This window comes from Ambystoma mexicanum, chromosome 2p (assembly GCF_040938575.1).
Source record: "Ambystoma mexicanum isolate Mex_15411 chromosome 2p, UKY_AmexF1_1, whole genome shotgun sequence".
NCBI lineage: Eukaryota > Metazoa > Chordata > Amphibia > Caudata > Ambystomatidae > Ambystoma > Ambystoma mexicanum.
This window is the reverse complement of record NC_090923.1, coordinates 600,498,404-600,522,250: the sequence shown is the minus strand read 5'-3', so window position 1 is coordinate 600,522,250 and position 23,847 is coordinate 600,498,404.

Genomic DNA, 23,847 nt, shown 5'->3' with positions numbered 1-23,847 from the left:
GAGCCTTCCCAGTGACTGTATGTTGTGGGTACACCCTGTGGTGGGACCTGGGTGAATGGAGAGTGTGACAAATACGCATTCTGTGTTGTGGGTGTCTAGTATCTGGTGTTTGACACAATGACTGAGACAGCCCTGCCCGAAACCGGTATGAATGCTGTGTGGAGTGTTGAATGGTTGGGTACTTGTCCCAATACACATAACTTGTTGTTAGTGTCTGGAGAGGAGTGAATGGCCTGAATGCACTATGCACCTGATTGGATGCCTGCCTGCATGAATGCCCTTCTGACCGATTGATTGCCTGAGTGTGACCCAGCAGAATGAATGGGAGATGAACTAGTATATCTGGGGGCCTCTCACTGCTAGAATTCCTGTTCAGAAGCTGAAGAGTACTGGAGTGAAACTGAAGCTTGACCTTGAAGCCCTACTGGAAGAGAAGAATTGCTGTTGCTCTCCTTCATCAATCTGAAAGCTGCTGTGTCTCCAAGGACTGACCCAGAGAGGACCTGGTAAGGCGTCCTCCTTCCGAGCTACGAGGGACCATCGTGCACCAGCTGATCTTTACCAAAGCTCCCTGGTAGACAGACCTACGTCAGGCTGCCGACCGGAGATGGGGACTGCCGCGGAATCCCAAAGAGAAGCGCCCGGACTGTTGTCTGCCACTGTCGACGACCTCTGTCGCCGAATGGAGCCGCCGTGCTCCTGTTTGCCTAAGAACTTAATTTGATCCGACGCTCTTGTCTGCATCGCCGCCCGCTTTATCCCGCTGGAGAAAGCCCGACCATCGACGCGCCGAGGAGCATCCGCCGGAGGTCTCCCGCCACCTAAAGACCACAGAGACGCCGATGACTCAACGCCATTGCTGGGCCACAGTTCTTCAACATCTCTTTGCGGTCCAGAACTATCGTCAGTAAGGAGCCTCGCACGCCTCTTCCTTGCAGGACGCCAACGCTCCGTCGTTGACGAGCACCGCTAGGAACGATGCTGCCACTTCACCGCCGTAGTTCACCCTGTTCTCCGTCAGACGTTCGACGACCCATGACTCCTGCCTTAAAGGGAGGGCACTCAAGAAGGGCCATCGATTTCACGTCAACGAACGCTACAATTCCAGATACATTGGGGCTGTAGAACTATTGTAGAGGGAAATAAGACTCATAGAACAATACATGGACAGGGCTTGTGATAAATCTTTGCTTGACAGATTGCCCAGGTGGGGGGATCTCCACTCAGAATTGTGCCTAGGTGGTAGGGGCCAGTATTCTGCCAATTGTTCAACCATCTTGCTTTCCTTCCTCTCTCTACTGCTGGTTTCCTCTTTATTGATCTGTGTGACATTTTGACAGTATAGTTGATGCACTTTAATGGGATCTGTTAATATTTGTGGTACCACTTTAGAACTGTATATATTTACCATTGTTGATTTTCTGAGCACAAATTGAGTTATTGCGATAGTGTACATAACGTTGAATATTAATTATGTTAAGACTGTGTTTTAACTAATACAGTGTGTGGACATTCCTTTGTGGGGGCTTGAGGACTACACTGTACTTAAGAACCAGCCTGCATCACCTCCTGAGAAGCTAGGCCTTGATTGCTCGACCATAGCTACCAAATAGAGAATCTTGGCTGGGGTCCTCTGTGCCTCTCCTCTACCATATAGAGAGCAGATGTACAGACACCCCCCTCCAGTCTTTACACATCCTCAAAAGGATGCAGCAGTTCGCCCTGTCTTTTGTAAACACCTTGATCGAGAAAGACCCAGCTAACAGCTCTAAACAGTTTAAATGTAGCTCCAATTCCCTGGGTGTCTATTTCCCTCCGGTCTCTAGGGCTCAGCATCGGGCTCCCGAGCCTGCTCTGCTGGCATCTGATTCTATGATGAAGCCTGTCCTGCCTCCAAAGATGGCCTGCCCGTTCCATGCCTCCATGTTCTGCAACCACCAAAGCAGTTCTCTGGCTTTCTATTCTTGCTAGGGAGCAGAGAGACAGGGCCTCTTTGTCGAGGCATGCTCGAAGCTCCTTCTTAATATCTCAAATCTTCCTCCCCAGAAGTTCCTGTGACTCTTTCCTTGCATCCACTTTAAAGCCGAGGAAGTCTATCCTTTTGGAAGGGGACATATCCGACTTCTCTCGGTTCACCAGAAAGCCTAGATACAACTGAACGTCTTTTACCCATTCTATTTGATACAACAAGGTTTCCCTGTTGTCTGCCATTATGAGGATGTTGCCTTGGTAAATTATTATACGAATACCATTCTCGTTCTGATGGCCACTGCCACCGGTCTCATATGCTTGGTAAATGCCCATTGAGTGGATGCGAGACCGAAAGGCAGTGATTTGAATTGCCAGATTCGCTCTTCCAAATATATCCTGGCCAGCCAATCGTCTCTCCTGAGAATGTCTCTCAGCTGGTGAATGCCTTCCATCTTGAAGTGCCTGTAAATCACTCAGCCATTGAGTTCTTGTAGGTTTATAACTGGCCGTACTTTTTCTTTCCTATGAACCAGGGACATATTGCTGACAAATGGGGGGCCCAGTGCATCACAGGGCTCTATTGCCTGTTTTCCCTGAGCTGCGCTAGCTCGCTTTGGAGGAGCACTTCCTCCGCTTGCAGCCTGACCATGAGGTTTGGCCTTGACATCTGGATCAGGGCCTGCACGAACTCTAGCTTGAACCCCTGGATCATTTGCAGAACCCAAGCATTGCTGGTCAGCGTGCACCAGTTTCGCCAGCATTGCAATGTCCTCCTTCCTACAGGGGGATATGCGCTGCACACTCATCTCACCTGAGACTGCTCCTTGAGCTCTGCCTGCTCCTCTTTCCCTACAACCTCTGGTGTTTCTCCCTCTGGAGGGGAAGAAGGAGTCTTGTTGCCTTGACTCCCAGTAGTGGGCTCTGACACCCTGGGGCCTTCGGGAGTATGTGAAGCAACCGGCCGCTCGACCCTGATACCGACCGGTCCCGGCAAAACCTCTCCACGATGAGATTTTCTTTATAGATGATTGTGCTTTCTCCAGGGAGACGTATGTGCCTATGAATCTCCCCATCTCTTTGCCAAAGGTTTCCTCGAACAGGAGGCCTTGCACTCCCTTCCCTGCTACATAGGTGGCATGGTTGCTCAGCTCTGGGTTGATTTTTAGTAGTAGGCTCCTACGTCTCTCTGAGGAGATGGCGCAGTTAGCGTTCCTCAGAAGGCAAACTGGTCTCTGGTCCAACTAGCCAAGGTCTTTACCTACACCTCCTCTCCGGTGTCTTGATCACGCTCTGCTAGATCCATTATCTTCGTTAGCGGCCCTGTGATGTCTACCAATGTCTCCCGACAGCACCGCCAGGATCTGTCCATGCCATTCCTAAGATCTTTCGAGGTCTTTGTGACGAATGTCATAATTTTCTGGTCGAATTCGACTGTTTCGGCTACCTTCCCTGACAGATCTGGACGTGGGCACTCCGCTCTCATTCGCGCCCCAGTATTTTTATCTAGGGCTTTCTGAATCCTCTGAGCCATGTATTTTGTCTACCCTAGGTGAAGGCTGCCAGTCCGAGGACCTGGGATTCCGGATGTCGTCTGGGTCGAACATGTCTGACATGTCCTTTTCTATAGACTCCAGGTGTTTTTATTTACTGACCCTCTTGCCCACAACAGGGGCGTGCTTACTGTCTTCTTATTGTGAGGATGCTGACACTTCCGGCGAGTCTCCGACAGTTTCCTCATCTGTATCACCCATATTGATTTCCCCTGGGGAGAGGGTAAGGAGGTCTGGCACCACTGCCCTTTGGAGGAAGGCTTCCTTTAGCTTAGCAAAGGCATCAGCTACCTCTAGGGCCTTTTGTTCTCCCGCGTATCGTGGACCCGGAGGAGCAGAAGAGGATTTCCTCTTCCAGGCCGTGGTACTCTCCTGAAGGCTCTCCTTCGTGGTGGCACCGTTTGCGGATGTGCTCTCTTTGTAACTCTGGGTGCTTAATTTCTTCTACCCTAGAATAGACTCTGGGGTGGCCAGCCTTTCTTGAATAGACCTTACTCCTCCTGCCAAGGCTTCCACTAACAAATCCCCAAGCACCTGCTTAAATCTGGGCACCAGGTTGCTCTCTGTTTGCTCCTTTCACTCCATTTGTATTCTGACATGCTGGAAGTTGGAGGGCTGTTCTCCGGTGCTAAGTGTCAGTGCCTGAAATACAGCAGGTTGCGTCACACGTCCGCTGGGCACATTCTGTTTCCGGACTTTGCTGTGACTTATCAGCATCAGAGCGGCTCTGCTACGGTGCTAACGCCGAATGCGGCTGCTGGTAATCAACTCTAGTGAGAGCCGCATTGCATGTGCAAGGCGGCACCACTCCTCCTCCGTGAGGGAGGGGACCAGCTTCACAATGCATCCAAGCGGGTCCCTGGACATGCTGTTAATAGAGCAGGGGACCCGCTCGCTGCAATGTAGACACACAGACTTTTGCTAGCGCCGCTCTGCAACCCGAGGGCACGTTGCTAGTGAATACAGGAACACTCGTCCAGAAAGCATATACATATCAATAAAGACGTTCTCTGTGCGCGCCGCGTTTCAGCACTTGCTGAACACATCATTATTACCAATTAATGCAATATCTACGGTAAACTACACGTTACACTCATAAAATACTCTGCAGCAAGAATACATTGACCTATCTGGCTGAAGAGCAGCTAAAGAAGAGGTGGAGCTAGAAACAGGATGCAGTTAAGAGGCTACAGACAGGAAGTTCTACGGACTACAAAAATCAACTAAAAGAAAGGGAAATGTAGTTTTAAAAAAAAAATGTAAAAAAGTAAATGGAAATGGAAAGATATTTTTTTTCTGAGTGATGTGTTGAAACTGCTGAAGAGTAGATTAAAGAAGGTGAAGCACAATGCTCGCCTGCTGTCTCGACATAGAATTACTTCAACCCTAGCAGGAGACAGATATAGCATCTATCTGATTTGTAGCTACTGTTCCGCTCATATGTTCTTTAATATTCACATCCGGGTCAACATCGAAGCCTCTTTGTCTCAGCTTATCTGCATAGAACAGTAGATGCTTTTGGGCAAGAGATGATGGAATATCCACAACTGCATTATCAAGTCTGTCCTTGCAGATAGGTTCCACCCAGGAAATGTCTTTAGAAGAAATAATCCTTAACGCAGGGATGTCATATAACAAGGATAGAATTGTGCTCCAGTTAATAATAAGATTGACTTTATTAGGGAAGAGAGATTCCATAATACATTGAACATAACCAGAGTCAAGAATGTCCTGCAGTTCTTTGGTGCTCCCTGGCCCGGTTTGGGTAGGCGAGAATTGAGAGTCAGAATTCCAAGGGCAACTAATTAGATTCCTGCCCTCAGAATGCATAACTCGATCTCTGCATTGTACTAGAACGCAGTTAAAAGCTCTTGTTGGTAGGGCCACCTTGACAGCTAATTCATGCGATGTAATACAAAAAGTAGGAGGGTCTGGAACATCCATCACACTGGCCCCCTGATCGAGGGCCTCCACGGGTTGCTGAGAAAAAGGGACCTCCCCTTCTAACAAATCTAAGCGTGTGGACAAACAGGCCTGACTGTTAGCCTCCTGTCCCAAAGCTGGCACCCCAAATGTGGCCCTGGCTGCCCCGTTTGATCCCACAGCTCTCTTATTTTTGACTGGCCTTATAAACATGGTGGCAATGGGCCTAACTGTGGGCTCGTGGCCAGCACAAGGAGACTGATCCTCCTCAGATCTAGCATCCTCCTTGTCACCAGGTAATGAGAGTGAGTGGAGAAATTTCAGGGAGGAGCTTTTATTTACCTTTCTTCTTTTAGCATTTTTAGGTTTTACATGTTGGTTGCCCAATCCCTTCTTCCCCTTTCACCGACAGGTTTTCCTTTTAGTGAACTCTCTCTTAACCACTTGTGCGGCCTCTTCTTGAAAAAGCCCTCTTACTGCTTCAAGGTGATATTTCTGCCCTTTCTAATTCCTGCAAAAAAGCTGTCGAGGGTGGAGTATTGACTGCCACCTGGGCCTCCCAGCCTCCATGATAACTATTGATGTTGACAGGCTAGTTTGTCCACACTCTCGAGGCGATTCACCAAGAACTGAATGAGCGCCCCCAGCCGGAACTTTTTTCAAATCCCTAAGAATTAGGATGTGTGTTTCCAATTCTTATTTGATTGCTTCAAGTATGTTATCATTTTTATTTCTGCACAGATCATTGCGCACAAATCTCAAGTTCAGTTTTAACATCCATTAACATCCCGGAAAGTGCTTTAACTTCTTCTCAAATTGCCTTGAAAGTTCACGAGGTAATTCAGCACAAAATGAAGGGCAGTGAGTGGTATGATTTTCATTTGTTCTTATTGTGTGGCTCTCTGTAGAGCAAGAGAATTGCGAAGAGTCCAAAGAATATTCTTCCTAACAGGGTTCTTGCGTAACAAATCTGGCAGGTGTAGACGACAAAACATTTGATGAGAGTTAATTTGCCATGGTATGTATTATTGGAGCCTCACCTAAATCACTCTCTAATGCAGGAGCCATGTTTGCTATATTTGACCCAGACTATCTTGATGATTCCAGGAGAACAAAGGTGAGGAAGCCATCCGTAAATCCCCCAAACGAGCCCTCTGTCTTCTATGAAAAATGTCTGTTATTTTCCTTTCAATCGAAGTGGCTGACAGAGTATGGTCATGGGCAGAAACGTATAGTGACCTTTCCAAATAGTGTTAGCCCCTGTAGACATTTTTTCAGAAAGTGCGGGGCCGTGATTGCCCAGCACAGCCTCGTCGATATAATTAATTTCAATAGGCCCTGGATCATTGTACATCTTAAATAATACACATCTTAAATAATACATAGCACTATAAGACCAGTCCCAGTTCTTAAATATATAGAACAGCTAATCAAACGGTCTGTATGTTAAAAACAAGTCCTGGGTTTTGTGTGCACCTACTGGACCTCCGTTATGCATTTCTTCTTGTCCGTGAAGTAGCTGACTGCCTCACCGCCAAGCAGCCAGACTGCAAGACTGCTCTCACTTGAGAATTCACTTGCATGAATGTGCGCGCCTGAAAACTTTTAAGCATGTGTCCAGATTAAGCCTCACAGTCTGTTTCCAAGCCGCAGGTATGCCTGTTGGTGAGATATTCTGCATAGGGGATGTTCATAATGGTGATTCTAGAATGGGCAACACCTGCTCTCAAAATGAAATGGCATCAGTAGCAGTGGGTTACCGATGTAATCTCCTTTGGATATTGTAATTTGTGGTTAAGATTTCCAGATCTAGGACTCAGATCTAAGTAATTATTGTAGTATGTTATTGTTACGGCGTGTTATGAAGTTGTCTAGAAGTTGTTCTGGAACTTCTCAAACCATGAACACGTAATCAATGTATCTTTCAAGACTATTGTATACTCTCGTTGTATGTCAGGTTCACACCGCCACCTCATGCTTAGTTAAATTCAAACATCCTCATGAAAACGGTGGAAAAAGGGAACATTGCCCTCCATAGCTGTACCACAATGTTATTTTTGAGAGTAAGTCCAGCATAGTACATAAGATGTTACTATGCTGTAGGTGATCAAAAATGTAGCTGGCTCAACACCTTGTTCATGCTTAATGGAAGTATAGAGAGACTTCACGGCCAGAGTGACTATAGTGAGGTTGGAATTATTTTTGATATTGGAAATTAGATTACTGGGATATGTCCTATCTCCCCTATTCTTCTCATTATACGTAGATGACAGAAGAGATATCAAGCATAGAAGCAGGTGCTACGGAGCAGGACGGTGATTGAAATGGAATATTGCTAGAATCCAAGCAGACTCCACAAGCAATTTTCCCAGCCTGTACACAGCAGATTAGGTTTGGTGATAAATGCAAATTAAACCAATTCAATGGTTTTCCATGCAAGAAGGAAACTATCAGTTAAAGGGAATATGCAAGGCCCAGAAAGTAGACCTGCTTGTCATTATGAATACTTGGGTGTGAGAATAATTAGTAATGTATGTGGAAATAACATTGTATTACAAGTGTAATTAAAAGTGTACCTCCCTTGAGCATCAGAGCGGGTGCCACTACGTCCTTTTCTGGAAGATTTGAGAGAAGAAGAATTGGCCATGTCATAGAGGTGAATAAAATGAGGATGCAAAATGCATCATTTTATGGGGCGGACATAAGGGTTTATGCTAATGTGCAAGGTCTTTTTGGGGAGTAGAATTCATTTTTATGCCAACTCCTCTCTTTATGAAGAAGCTCTAAGCTAATCCCCATTAGGATGAACATTGGTCTCAGGGGAACTGAGTTTGTGGTCGACTAAAACCAATTCGTTTCTGGATCAGACTACGGGCACAGATTAATTAAGGCCATTTAAACGAGCCCTGCAGAATGTATCAAGCCCCAAAATTCAGCTTTGGCCTTGGTTGAAACACATGAAAGAAATGTCGTTAAAATGAATTTGCCGAATTTAATGATAACAACAGACTAAGCTAAAGAGAGCAGGACATATAGTACAGGAAAGATGGCATGCTTGGGTAACTCAGGAAATGATTGCATTGCATAGGGACAACGCGTTCAGATAAATCACTCTCTTTTGTGAGTCATACTGAGAACACTCGTCGAAGTCCCACGGTTGTGAAGTTTTGCCTGCGCAATGGGAAAGTGATTCACACGTCCTGTGTGAACATGAAAATCAACAGATCCCATTCTCCTGGTATCGCTGGGATGATAATGTAAAACTGTTCCCATGACGAAGGAACTCTTCATGTAATAGAGTGCTTCACAGGATTACCAGGGGGATAATGGACTCTGAATTCACGCTCTGGGAGGTGGACACACAGTCAAGCATACAAGGGGAGCTGTGCTTCAGAGGGGAGGAAGGTATCTCAGACACATACCTATCCCCAGTTTAACATCCAAAATGGTGACTGGCTTCGATATAATCTCAGAACAGGCCACATGACCCAACAAGAAAACAGCTCAAAGCATGCAACGGAGGTGCAGGCCATAAGTCCAACTACTACCCAAAGGTTTGTGGAAACAGGTAATAAAATGCACTCAGCTCTGTCAGTGAGTGACAAGCCATGGGAGAGTTGGCAGAAGGAGAGCAGCAGAACGTGGATGGCCCTTTACCTGAAGACCCTGTGTCTCTACCATTGCACTTTCCAAAGAACCAGGCTCTCTCTGCTGCTCCACATAACCCTTACTTCTCTCCCCTAACACCACAATATTCTTACCACGCATCAGTCTTTCTGCCTGTATGGTCTCTACCATTGCACTCTACTCCCTCAAACTTCTCGCCTGGTTTATCCGGGGAGACTTCAAGTTTGGGGGTGGGAGTGGAACCATAATGATTGACCAGAGGGGAGCCCACAATATTTTCTCCTCTGCCCATTTGAACGAACATGAGGGGCCTACCCTTATTGATACCAGTGGCCTCCCACACAGAGACTGGATGATGGGGATGGATAGAGCAGGGTAACTGGCTGGAGGGAGAATAGTGGGCAGAACCTCAAGAAGTTGATTCTCCCACCAGGATGCGGGCACCTTCCCTAAACACCATCAGCAATCAGCACGCTGTACACCGGAAGGGTTGGACCAAGAATGCTCACTAGTGGGAAACCTCTGATGAAAGCAGGAGATGAATAGAGCAGAAGCTGACTATGTCACATAAATACTCAAAAGACCTGAATCTGAGGCCCAGCCAAGGTGAGTCATACAGTCCCCAGAACCACTGTCGTGGGCGAGATACGGCCAGGACAAGCTAGACCATGCTACTGGCCAATGCCTGCGTCAATACTTCCCAGAACAGCTGAGACCTGGACTAAAGATCTATCCTGCTGTGGAGTCACAAGAGATTGTCCCGGTCTATCCTGAATTTACCCTGTCACTATGCTATGCTTGCTGTGAATGAGGTCACCACACCATCTCCTGCCCAATCCATGCGCAAGTGAGCACAGAGACTGTAGGCATAGTGGATAGCCCAAGAAAACAATGGACCAAGAGAAGAGAGAAGCTCCGGCCGAGGAGAAGATTGATATTTTGACCCAGGAAAAGATGGAAGCCGCCCCACCATGGGAAATCACCTGAATGGAGACTACTGTCAGTGAATGGTTTTTTCCAAGCAAAACTGCCCAGTGTGGATTTTGGGCAGTATTACAGCCCCCATCATTGTCCTCCCCTGATACGTGGAACAACTAAACAAAAACAAAGAGCATGACTTAAAGTATTGGTTTGCTAAGATAAGGAGGAAGATAATGTGACATCCTGTGAGCAAGACGGTGCCCTCTCCTGGGGATGTGTCAGAGCAGAAGATACACCCAGATGTCCTTGAGCCAAGGGATCCCTACTCAGCAAAAAACTCATCAGTGAACTTAACAAAGATTTCTCTGGCAGTGCCTAAGGCGTCTTCGTGGGAAGTTGCTGTTGTGGTAGCTAGACCATGTAACCAGTGATTCTGGTTCACCAAAAAGCTGTGAGAGAAGACGTCTACCAGCACTAGGCCGCTTTCTCGTGGGCTGAAATCCTGTATCATGAGAAATCAGAAGGCGCAGGCCTGTGAAAAAGCTGAATGACTGGCCTGAAAATGGAGGCTTTTACCCAAGAGTCACAAGAAGTCTTGACTTGTACAAAGACTGAGTCTCTGATTGGGGAGGGGGCAGAAGCCCTTGTTCAAAAGGAAATGGAAATCTCCATGCAACAGGAAGCTGGACCCCGAGGCGGAGAAGCAGCTGAAGCGCTGACTCAAAAGCATCTGAAAACCCACAATTTATTTATTTATTTATTCGCTGGGTATTCGTAAAGTACTTATACATCAAGAAAATTATGTTTCAAAGTGCCCACAGGGCAAAGGGAAGGGAACAAGGGATACATAAGATAATAGAATATGCCAAAAACAGAGAAAAGAACGGTCCTATTAGGCCTTGTGAACATTTGGATTGTGCAAGTGCAGAGAGTGACAAGGGACAGTGTAAAGGGGTAAGTGCTAGAGGAGACACAGGATCCAAGAGGAGTGAAAAGACAGGGAAGTAGTTGCAAAGCAACAGGTAAAGTGCAAGAGCCAGTTGCTGAGGCAACAAGTAAGTGCCAGGCAGTGGCCAGTGGATGGAAGAGGGGTCAAAAGCCCATCAATAAGTGCAGGCCTGTAGGCAGCACAGGCCGAGTGGTGCCTGAAGGCAAGTGCAGGGGGGAGCTGCGAGTGATCGGCCAGAGGCCTGGACCCAGAAGGACACATAAGGGCCCAGGCCACCAATCACAGCTACTGTGGGATTTAGCACTGGAGAGAGAGAGGGAAGGAGGAAGAAAAGAGGAATGTCTTGAGGTGCTTGCAGAACTTGAGGAGATCCGGCTCAAGATGGAGAGAACAGGGTAGGCTGTCCCAGAGAAGGAAGCCAGCTGAAGAGAGGGAAAGGCCACCCGCTCTCTGTTGGGAGATGCGCTTGACAAGCAGAGAGTTGGAGCTGGAGGATCAGAGGGATCTGGAAGGAGAGTATGTGGTGAGAACAAGTTGCAGATAGCGTGGTCCCCACCCCAAACAGTCCTATGGATGATGCAGAGGGATTTAAATTTGATCCTTGCAGCAACCGGGAGACAATGGAGAGATTGTAGGACTATAGAGATACAGTCCCTAGACTTAAGGCCAAGGATAATTCTAGCAGCCCTATTCTGGATTAGCTGGAGGGGGTGGATAGAAGAGGCAGGTAGATTAAGGAAGAGGCTGTTGCAGTAGTCCAGCCTGGAGGGTACCAGAGCTCTGGTGACATTGAGCTTCTGGGGGAAAGTGAGGAAAGGGAGGATGCCTCTGAGGAGGTAGAGTTGGAAGAGGGCCTTCTTGGCAAGGTCCAAGATGTGAGGAATGAAGGAGATAGAGGAGTCGAATATAACTCCCAGGTTTCTGGTCTGGGAGAAGGCGAGGGGGAAGAGGCCATTGAGGGTGGCTAGAGTGAGGGGAGAAAGGAGGGAACAGGAGTCCCACTAGGAAGCATATCAGTCTTGCTGGCATTGAGACAGAGGTCATTGGAGGTACACCATGACTGGATAGCAGACAGGCAGTCAGAAATGACAGGAGGAGGTCAGAAGAGATGTAGAGGGTAGTGTGGAGAAGAGTTGGGTGTCATCTGCATAACACTGGAAGTGTGGTGAGAAAGTGGAGATAAGGTGAGCGAGAGGCGCAAGATAGATGGTGGAGATAGACATGGGAGAGAAGATAGAATCCAGATAACCTGGGAGGGTCGGTCTGTGAGGAAGCAGATCAGCCAGTCCAGTGACCGGTCCAAGAGATCAAGGGTATCATGGAGCCGTTTTATGAGGATGGAGTGGTTAACCGTGTCAAAGGCAGAGGAGAGATTGAGTACAATGAGAACAGTGGGTGAGTTGGAGTCAAGACATGCAAGCAATTCTCCACGTGTGTTCAGGAGAGCAGTTTCCGTGCCTCTGGATGCTCGAAATCCAGATTGATGGTCGTGCAGGCAACCAACAAGCTCAGTATGATGGGTCAGCTGGGGAGACCAACTTCTCCAGGAGTTTCCCAAGGAAGGGAGTGAGAGAGATAGGGCGGTATTTAGCCAGACATGAGGGGTCTGCTGAAGGAATTTTCAGGAGGGGGCGCACAAGAGAGTGCTTGACGCAAGAAGGGAAGGATTCAGTAGCAGGAGAGTGATTGCAGAAGTCTGCAAGTGCAGGTGCAAGAGAGCCAATGTTGTCCTTAATAGTTCTGTTTGAAAGAGACCTTCATAGAGCAGACAACTCTAGTGACCTTGACTGGTGTGATAGGAGAAAAGGACAAACGCGTGGATGAGGGAGGAGGGCCAAAGGCGTCAGGAGAGGGGAGGAGGAAGAGGAGGATGAGAGAGAACTCAGGATGTCCTGGGTTTTAGCAGTGAAGTGGGTGGTCAGTGCATTGCAGAGGGCCTGGGAGGGAGGAGGCGAGGAAGAGACTGCAGATGGATTGGCTAGTTCCTTGCAGATTCTAAAGAGTTCAGCCGTTGAAAAGTCCCAAGCCAGGGGAAATGGAGACTGGAGAGTGGGCCCACTGGGCTCGATTCTGTATCAGTTGGTGAGAAGAACCTGTTCATAATTTGGAGGGGTTAATGGATTTACTTAAAGGAGACACAGAGACCCCAATTCCCTTACTACACTTCCCTAAAGCTAAATAGGTTTACAGTTGCTAAGGGCATCATCAGGGGTTGGGCGGAGCAGGCGAAATGCTACAGTAACGCAATTACTGCTGCATCGCTGTTCTGCTCAATCCCGAGTTTGGACGGAAAGTAGGAGGTTTACCTCCAGCTTTTTGCTGGTGGTAAAACTCTCCACTTTCTACCCATTTGCAGTGGTATTAATGTGGCGCTAATACCGCCAGCGGTAATAGCGCTGTTAATGCCCCATAGAGTCAATGGACTCTTCAGGAAATGGAGAATAACCTTGACACAACTCGGGATCCAGTGCAAATAGCACTGGACTGAGTTGCAGTAACGCTATTTGCGTTAGTGGTATCCCGATGGATTTACCGCAGTGATACCGCCAAAGTTGTGTTGAGACCCTAAGAGCCTTGGACCAGAATCTTCACTGCCTATGGCCAGGGGTGTCAGGAAAAGGTCTGTGGCTATGCCAATGCCAGGACTGTCAGGAAAAGGGGCTAGCTAGCCTTTTGGTTGTAGCCCCTGAGATTCTTTCTGGGTCTACAACCAAAAGACCAGGTGCTATAGCCCCCTTAGCCCACCCCCCACCAACGCCTCTGCCTATGGGGGGAATTATTGGAAAAGACCTGGGGGTACTCCCCAATAGCTCTAAACTCGTAGTTCCAACATTAGTGGAGTAGGCCCACGATTGGACTAAGAGCTCTACCCCCTCAACCAGCCCATGCGTTGGAGGGATCTCGAGGGACATTAAAAGGGATTATTGAAACCCAATCTCCTTAAATCCTCTCTCAGGAACTCAGAGGCCCAGAGCCCACAATGAGTTTCCCTCAAGGACTCTGTATACCCCTTACTTAAGGGAGTATGAAGGTCACAGGCAACATGCCATTCACAGGGTTTCCACCCTACAGGAAAAGAGTGCACAAAGCGACAGAATCACTACCCCCTCAACTGACCAGTTCCACCATCCCTAGGGAGTGACACAGGTAAGAGAGTCGAATATGTGGTGAAGCGCCCTGCCTGTGAGCATGGATGGGCACATTCAGGCCTTAGGGTACCCTAAGAACTTCAGGAGCCATAGAAGCAAGGAGAAGGAAACCGCGTAGTGTGAAGGGAGCTGGAATCTTCCTACAGCCATCCCCATACTCCTTCCATAGGGGTAGAACCTACTCTATTTAAGGGAACAGGATTACAATGTTGCAAAGTCCTGAATAAGTGAGGAAATATTGTATTCAATAATACCACTGTCCAAGAAATCATTCTCAAATTTGTAATTGCCCTTCAATGAATGAACACCGAATGTAACAGAGCATGTCACAGGCATACCAGAGGGTTTCCAGGCTCAGAAATCACACAATCTGTTAACAGAGGAGCCCACAATAAAACAGATAAAGGCAGCTGTGCTCCAGAGGGGAAAAGGGAGATTGCACACATACCCAGACCCAGTTTAAAATATTAATTCGGGCAGAGCCTTGATATAATTTTAGGCCAGCCCCACATGTAGACCACATGACCCTTGGCACATGCACAGAACAGGCCATAACCCCAAACACATGTTTTAAAAGCCTACAGCTCTGGCAGTGAGTGTCGAGTCTTGGGAGAGCTGGCAGGTGGAAAGCAGGAAGGTTGGGAGATTGATGTATGGTAAGGAGACAGAAGCGTGGCATAAGGGGAGGAAGGGATTGGCTTAGGAATGGAGCTTGTATTGTTGTAGGAGAGGACTACGAGTTGTGTCGGAGCATCAGGCTCTTTAAAGACTGAAAGTATTTCGGAGCAGAGAGGTATCGCCTAGAAGAAGAGAGTGAGGAGTACCACCTAGATGTAGGGAGATATTGTTGGAGAGTGGAAGAGGGAGATATTACTTGTGACAGGTTGGGAGAGATATTAAGGTCATATTAGAGAGGAGAGAGGGGAAGGAATGTGCATATTAAACTTGTCTAGAAGATCTAGAAGAAAGATTTGGTGTACAGAGGAGAAAGGGGGGAAGACTAGGATGTAAGAGGGTTACGGTGAAAAGGAGGGGTATTCTCAGAGGAGGGATATTCTCAGAGGAGGGAGTGTGGTCAGCAGGATGAATAAAAGTGATACCATCTGGACAGAGGAGAATTAATTGAATGGCTGGAGAGAGAGAGAGAGCTGTATTATCTTAGGCTAGGGAAAGAGTGAAAGACCACCCACTTAGGTTGCAAGAATCTTGGTCCAGAGGCCACTGAAGGAATGACACAACACCACTAGCTGTCAGACAGAAAAGACAGTCCAAGAGTAGTCAGGGTGAAAAAGGGGCCCACGGCAAACTCTGAGAGGAGGAGGGGGCAAAGGGTGATGGTAGAACCATGTTGTGCTGCCATACCCCACTGGGGAACAACAGAGCCACCAGGAAGTGCTAACTTTAGGTCTAACCTGCCACGAAATCATTGCTGGACAACAAGGAGAGTGCCAGGAAGAAACCATCAAGGAGGCAGCAAGCAGGAGGACCCGCAAAATATCTAGCTGCATGAAAAGTATGGGGCTGTGAAGGGTTGGAGGATCAGACAACCTCCACCATTCCGGCACTGGTAGGAATGATGACATTCTCCTTGTGGAGGGAACAATTTGATATACATCATTACATTTTGGTGGGACTTGGAGGAACGTTTTGAACAATTCGCTCCATACATAAATGTTAAGGCGGGTTTCAACCTTGTGGACAGATTCTAAGAGGCCACCCTATTCTGGTTAACAGTGAAGGACATTAATATCTATCCAAACTTTATCTGGCTAGTGTGACCGGGCATCAAGGCTTAGACTTAGGAAGTGAGAGAGTGAGAAGGGTTCAGTTAAGCACACACAGAGAACTTTTAATAACCCTGTTAAATGGGATATCATATTGTGCCTCCTTTATCGTATATATATTGGCCTAAACCCTGTCGCTCTGCGAAGAAATCCACGTTGCGAAGTTCTGACCTTAGATCGACTTAGCGGCCATTTTAGGTTCATCTGCCATTTTGATTTCCATCTCAAAGTCATTCTGTGTTCTAAAATGGTGGACAGTGTTCTCCTGCTCATAACCTAGCCGCCCTGACCTTTGCATAGGTTAATGTCTAAACTGCCCGTAGGCTAAATGTTTGGGTCGTGTAATGAGACCATGTTCTATGTGTGACCTGTAGATCAAAGGATTACCTGCACCAACAAGTCCGATCCGCGGACATACATCGAATAACAATGTTGTTTAAATACTAAATGTGAAAACTTGTTGAACTACATTGTATAAAGACATGTACCAAGGCTTAATGTTAAAATTGAAGATACACTGTTACCATTATGACTTGCTGTTGTATAAACTAGAAGTAATCCACATGCATATAGTTGGACTAACCAGAAGTGAATTTGGCATGAAACCTAGACCGAGAATAACTAACTTGCAGAGGGGCTGGACATTACGATTGAAAACTGTATAAAAGATGCAAATATTTAGACGTCCAGTATCTCTCACTTCTCACACCGAAAGGGCTGGTATTCGCTGGGATGTACTGAGGGGCAGATAGCTATCTGATACTTTGTTTCTTTGTAAACTGTACAGTTTTAGAATAAAGATCGGTGAATCTTTATAAGCCTGTGTTTGGTGTATTTCCTTTTGGGGTACTCAGCCTCGATATTTATTTTTGCTTTTACAACCCAAGTGTCAGGTTCCTGCCTGAATGGTGAGTAGGAGCTGCAGTACGCCAGTGGCGGGTACCGTGGTGGCTGTCAGCCCATTGGTACTTAATTTCCCCACTATCCATGGCGTACATGTCACGTCAGTCGTACTGCACCAGATGCACGCAGCCTCATGGCACTCGGGGCTGTTTGCGGCCACAATTCCCATAAAAGAATACTGGAGGCAGATGGCGGTGCACCTCAACACTGGTAAGTCCCAGATAGTTTAGTTGCCATTTTGTTCGATACTGTCTCTTGTTTTGAGACAGTCACATGCTTGTTACCTGCTTACCCCCTCCCTTCCTAGTGGTGCTGTGGGGGCCTTCTCTACTGTCTCATTCATTTTTTGACCTCCTTGGTACCTCATTCCTAGTGCCTGTGTTGTTAGTGTCATTCTGTCCTGATACCCTGTGCATATCCAGTTTCTCCATTATTTCCTGCTATTCCTGCCTCTGACTCACACTCTACTTGTCCTCAAACTCAGTTCTGAGCGTGTGTCTACATGGAGCACCGTTTTGTATGCTGCCTGGTGGATTGCCTGATGGACACTTTCTTGGATATGGTCAATCGCTGTGACGTCTGCTGACTGGCTCTACTGGGAAGAGGATTATGTTGCCTTTTTCATCGGATCGTGTATCCATCATCGGATCGTGTATCCATCTACCCCCCCCAAATACGTGAACTCTGTTAGCAGGGTCCTTATGTCGAGCATCTGCTTGTCTTTTTGTCATGCATTGTCTCGTAGTGTTGGATTCCTGGTCTATGGACTCAGGTCAAGGAGGGGATTGTGAAGTATGAGCGCAGGTGACGCGTCTCTCTCTGACAATGCATCAACAGATTAGGATCATCTGTGACAGGATGACATTTTACCAGGCTACAAAATAGATACACTTTTTTAGCCCGCTATTTACCTCAATCTGATCTTGTCAGCTCATGCCTATCTTTACGATTGTTGAGTCAAATACAGTGCAAGCTGCATTACTTGTTGTAAGTCTATAGACCAGGAACCAGTTGTATTTGCAATCTGCAGTTTTATAGGCCGGGCCTGTCAACAAATAAGACATATTTAAAGCTATCTAGTTAATTTCGATAGTCTGTATAGGATAATCGATTTCATTGTCAACCTAAAGTGAGAGATAGTAGAACCCGCCAAGACAAATTTTACAGGCTATTATATGATCATTGAATTAGCAGTAAACGTATAATACATGAGATATGAGATGTCCGCTTGTTTTCCTGAATATAAGTTGTATAGATGTGAGGCATTAGTGTGAATACATTCTTTCCCTTTTATAATCATCGAACAAGATCCTTTGATTGAGACATGAAGTCATAGTTCCTTGAGTTTGTTATCTGAACAACTCTTTACACTTATGGCATAGGAAATGTTTCCGTGGGTTTTACGAAGTATAAATTGAGTTATTTGTGCACATTTTTTTACTTTATTAGATATGTTTAAGTTATTTTTTGAGATATAGTGTGATACAATTCTACATTGTATATTAATTTGTTTGCTTGTACAAGTTCTGCACCTTGCCATGAACCAAATTAGTAATTGAGTTATTTAGGTTACCGTTACCGAATAAAATATGTTATGTTCCTCGCCACTTACATGAATCAGTGACCCTAAACCTAGTGGTTGAGATGAGAAAGGGACTATATAGAAACGGTCCCAAAATGTATAGTGTGACTTCTATTTACTTAATCGGCCAATTGAGAAGAAAGGGGTTCATGACTTTAGAATGGGAATTTGTATATCTGTTATGTGTCTATGTGTTATGTTATATGTTTTTGTGTTCATATGTGGTTTTGGTTTTAAGCATATTTATTGAATATTTTCAAGCGACCTGTACCAAAAATAAAATTAATGATTTTGGAAATTATAGATATTTATCCATGTTATCCCTTGCATATGCAGGAAACATAGTCACATATTTGTGGAGATAGGAGTGAATGCACTCCATTATCATTTCTCTGAGAGATCATGTCCCCAGGACTATAGGCCCACAGGCTGCAAATGAGCCTGGTTTGTGGATTTTTAGGAGTCGGAAATTATGGGTGTAGCAGGAAAGTCACAGTATAGATATTTCAATTCTTCCGCATTGTGTAGGCCTGCTGCCCTCCAATCCTGAAGTATTTTAAGGAGTAATCTGCATGCTGGTTATGGGATTACTGGTGAGATTGCTATAAACTTCTTGATCTCTCCTATCGAAAAGGCCTTCCCATATATGGTCTTTTGTATTCATGAGAAAACCCTTGCAACCCATGTCTGCCTTCTGCATGACAATGTTTGTATAGTTGGCAAGATCAATGAGAGTAGGTCTGATGGGAGGAGAAGCATTGTTGCATTCTGACTGTGCAAGTCATGCTAAAGGACTTTTAAGGATAGAGGTTGTTTGTGATGTTTTTATTAAATTAATTAAAAGTGTTGCCATTATTAAAAACTGGTGCACAAAATGAGTTGGGTTTAGGATCCGTGGCACTCTTGATATCACGTTCTCCACTGAGGTCTGATAGGCTGGTGCTTGTAGAGTTATGGAGATCAATGAGGCATCGGATGTTACTGGAGTCCCCTAATATAGTGTCTGCAAATGCTGCCAGGCCTATGTGCCTCTTACTCGCAACCCTATTCTCATTGCTGAATAATGTCTTCAATTTGCATTTTCAATAGATTGGAAGAGAACTATATGTGCCTTTGTGATGTTGTTGGTCGCAGACAGACATAATGGCAGACCCTTTTCAATTACAGCTTTTTCCAATTAAGTGAGATTATGATTGTAAAGATTAAAAATCAAGGTCGGCTGACTGTCTAGTACTGTCATGGTTTCCCCAGCGACTGCATGTTCACTCGACGTTGTCCTTGTTTGGGTTTCTTTTCCCTTTGCTCGTTCTTCTGTGTCTTTTCTTTTCAGGGATTCTTGCTGATTGCTCAGTCGGACATTTGGCACTTCTGCTAAGAAAGACTCCTTGGTTTGCACTGTCGCCCTTTTTTCTGCGTCCCTAGATGTGGAGTCCACACCTGATGATGGCAGAGAGGGTGTCGATGGGGTGCAACCCTCAAATATTTGGATTAAGTGCTGTGTAGCACACTGGGCACTAGTGTCTAGGGGGCAAAATGGCATATTTAACTTTTAATCGCTTTATTATGCAGTGGACCAAAGGTTCCCTTCCCGCCTGTGGTCATCTCTTGTTCTTCTCATGACCCCGTGTGTGACGGCGTTTGCTAGCTCCAACTTTCAAAATATCCTCATCACTGGGACTACAGTTGCGGGTGAGGTGTCTTGTTTACTGCCTGGGGTACAGTCATGGCATTTCAGTGCATGTAACCAATGCAAATCCTGGATGATCACATAGAGTGATGTGTGTACCTGAAGCAGAAACTTGGGCCAAGCAGGATCGGGTTCATAACGCAGTAGGACTTCACGCTGAACTCCAGATGATTTATGCACAGGCCTTTATGCTGTTAGTATCTCCGTGCTGGATCTACCGCGTGGTGCAGGTGATGCATCTGCTATGAGTCTTCTTCAAAATGGGACATCTCCAAGGGATACTTCTCTTTAGCGTCCAATGCTACGCTTACCTTTGTGGCCACACTGATGCATTAGCTCTTTTCATCATCAAATGTATTATTCTCTCCTTTAAGGAAGGGCCTATTCCTCAGGAGGCGTGTAGCTCTCCTTTTTTAAAGATATCCAATTTGCCCCCACCTCTTCTGAAATCTATCATCCTAGCAGAATGTATGACTGAGGACATTTTGGATACAATTAAAACCTCCCAGCTACAACTAATGCACAAAAACATAATCTATTATGTGATTTTCAATCTAGTTTTTGTCCCTTACTCAGGAACAAATCCACTCGTATTCCAGTCTGGTGTGATGAGGGGTGCCTCACACTGTAAGTGATACTAGATATATGCGCGACATTCAATACGGTGGATCATGAGATCTTCACTTCCATTTCCCCCAAGTAGCAGGGGTTTTCAAGGATGCTATTGGGAGGTTTTCCTCGTGGTAATCTGATACAACTCAACGCTCAACATGTAAGACTGGGCCCTTTTTTGACAGATGCAGACCCTGGCAATTTGAGAGTTACCACACTGCCCACCCCTTTTCCCACTTATCTTAACATTTGTATACATTCCCTTTCATCTGCCACTGACAAGTTTGGGTTGTGTTATCACTCCCATGGCAATGAAACTCAAATGTATCTTAAAATCTCCAACATTGAATGAGGTCTTTCAAATGATAAATGTTTGAATGAAGCAAATGCCTGGCTGGCACTTAATAGGCTGCAAACTTAATCCATCAAAAAACGAGGTTATCCTCTTGGATCCTAAATATCCATTATATGACCCATTGAGCAATTATTCCCCGCTGAACTTTGGGATTACACACCATTTATGACAATTCAGTAAAGAATATGATTGTGTATTGGGAGGCTGACCGCAGCATCAATAAACAGGTGGGGAGGGGGTACAAATCATGTTTTTGAAGCTTCAGAAGATCCTTTCTTATATACCTTGACCTGAATTTCATCTGTGAATGGTACCCAGATTAACTTGTCTATTCTAATTCCCTATACACACGCATTCCTCCATATTGTATGGATCATTTGCATTCTTTCCAGAAAGCTGGAGTTCCACTTGCATATGGCCTCCCCAAGTCGCATTCTGCCTCTATTTTTTTCTCCAATGTTTACTAGAACGGCAAAGGGATTATTTCAAACATCTTTCTTGATATTTAAATGTTTGCACAGATTTACCCCTCGTTGATTATTAAATAAAATGCATCTTGAGCCTACTTGATTGTTTCGTTATCATAAATGGTGTACTTTACTTATCTAAACAACTAGATGTAAAACTAGAGAAGATTGAAGGTTCTTGGTAGCTGGCCCTCACCTCTGGAATTCTATACCCAGCAATATTCCTTTTTTCTCTCTAAAGACCTTCCTTTTCTGCTGATCTTCTTTGAAGGTAGTTGTCTTTTCTCTTTAAGCACACAATAATGTGTTAAAACCTGTGCCTAGATGCAATTTTTTACCAGGACTGCACAGTATACACATACCTCTTCTGGAACTATTCCATTCTTGTCATCATGAGGGAGAATCTAGTATCGTTGGATGATCATGCGTTTACGATACCTTATTTTCTTTACTTGGACCTTTCGGACATATCAGTGTTCGTTTGTTTCTGAGCTCCATATTGTCTCTGCCCATCTCTTAATCTGAGGTACATTCCTAGGATGCAGGAGAGCTGTCTTTAGTCTGTTGCTGGATCGTGTTGTCTTTGATCTGTTTGGGTTGTCTTTGGTCTGTCTCCATGTATCTCTGAATGTAGCACTTGTGCTTCCTCTCCTAGGTTTGACAGTTGACTTTGGAGTAGAATCTTGAGGGTGCAGGGCTTTCTTTCTTCTCTGAGCTGATATACAAGAAGATTGCGTATCTGGTGAGCGACGATGTAGGGTACCAGCACCCACTTTCCCCCAAGATTGCTTCTTCCCCTTCTCCCCAGGCTTCAATCAGCACTCTCTCTCATGGCTGCAAAGGGAGGAAACTCTACTTTTGATCATAAAGGGCCTCATTACAAGTTGGCGGTACGGCTAAAATCAGCAGGAATGTGGCGGCAATGAAGTTAACACCATATTTACAACACATTACCGCACTGCCAAACTATGATTTTGGCAGGGGGGGGGAAACCTCCAGCAAAATGCTGGAAGTATTTCCATCACCTTACCGCCAAAATGCAGCAATTTCAATTGCCACGTGTGGTAATTCCACCAAAATCCACATGAAGTCCTATGGACAAAGTGGCGGTAACAGTAAATCCGTTTGGTGGTATTTTGGTGGATTTACTGCCGAAATATAACCAAACTTGTAATGAGGCCCATAGTCTTTTATTTCTTCGAGCATTCGGACCTGCAGTGCACACCTGTGTGTCTGTGCTTAGTCCAGTTGTTGGCAGAGATGTTGCATTTACTTCAGGTCATTGGGGGTCATTCTGAGTTGGGCGGTAAGGGATACTGGGCACCGTTAAGGAGACCGGTGCCGGTAATCCCTTACCGCCCAGTTCTGAGGTCCCTTAGCGGGAACCATACAGGACGTGTGCTATGACGTCCTTTGCGTGTCCCGCTAAGGGACCAGGGCGCTAATAGCGGGCCTGCTATTCGCGGGCTGTTATTAGCACCTTCTTCATTCCCATTGAGCCCTATGGGGTCTCAATCGGAATGGGGAATGGTTGGTTGAATGGGGACTTACCAGGTCCTCCAGGGTCGGAATGACCCGGTAAGTCCCCATTGAACCAGACCGGACCTGGACCCGGTATGGGAGACAGCCATGGTGCTAATAGCACCCTGGCTACCGCCCAACTCAGAATGACCCTGTCTTTCCCAGTTCCATGCGATGTAGCCTCGAAGTGTAAGTCCAGAGGCAACCTGACAGCTCTCCCAAACTTGAGAACATATACTTAACTCTTCTGCTCCCCGGACATATGATAGAAAATGGACAGTGCTATGAGTTCACCAGTCAATGGAAAGCAACACAACTCTACGTAATTCCTCTTGTTTTTTGTACAACTGGCTATTTCAACCTCTGCCCAACCGTCCCGTCAATTGATTTGATCTTCACTCCCTCCTCCTTAAAACCGTGAGTCACATATCACTTATACCAATTTGTCCTGCCCTCGTCTCATCTGATGTTCGAATTTTGACTCATCATTGATATGGTAACCTTCCTGCTCAAATGACTCACCTACAGCGAAATCCACATTGCACAATTACAATCTGGAAACTACTCTCGGTTCTTCCAGTTCTTGATATGATATGATTAATACCCAGAGGTTTCTAAGCGCGGACCCGGGGATCGAACCTATGGTGCTGTGTGTCATCTTGCTTCCAAGGCGAGCACGCTGCCCTTGAGCTATCCTCCCAAGACATCCCTTCTCCTTGACTCCCTTCATATCGCTCAAGGTAACAGGTACATACCGGGAGACTACCTTAAGGGTCTCGGCCCTTCTCTACTGCATATACCTTTTGTCCTCTCCTCCCTCATCTCACAACCTTTTTCAGGCAGCAG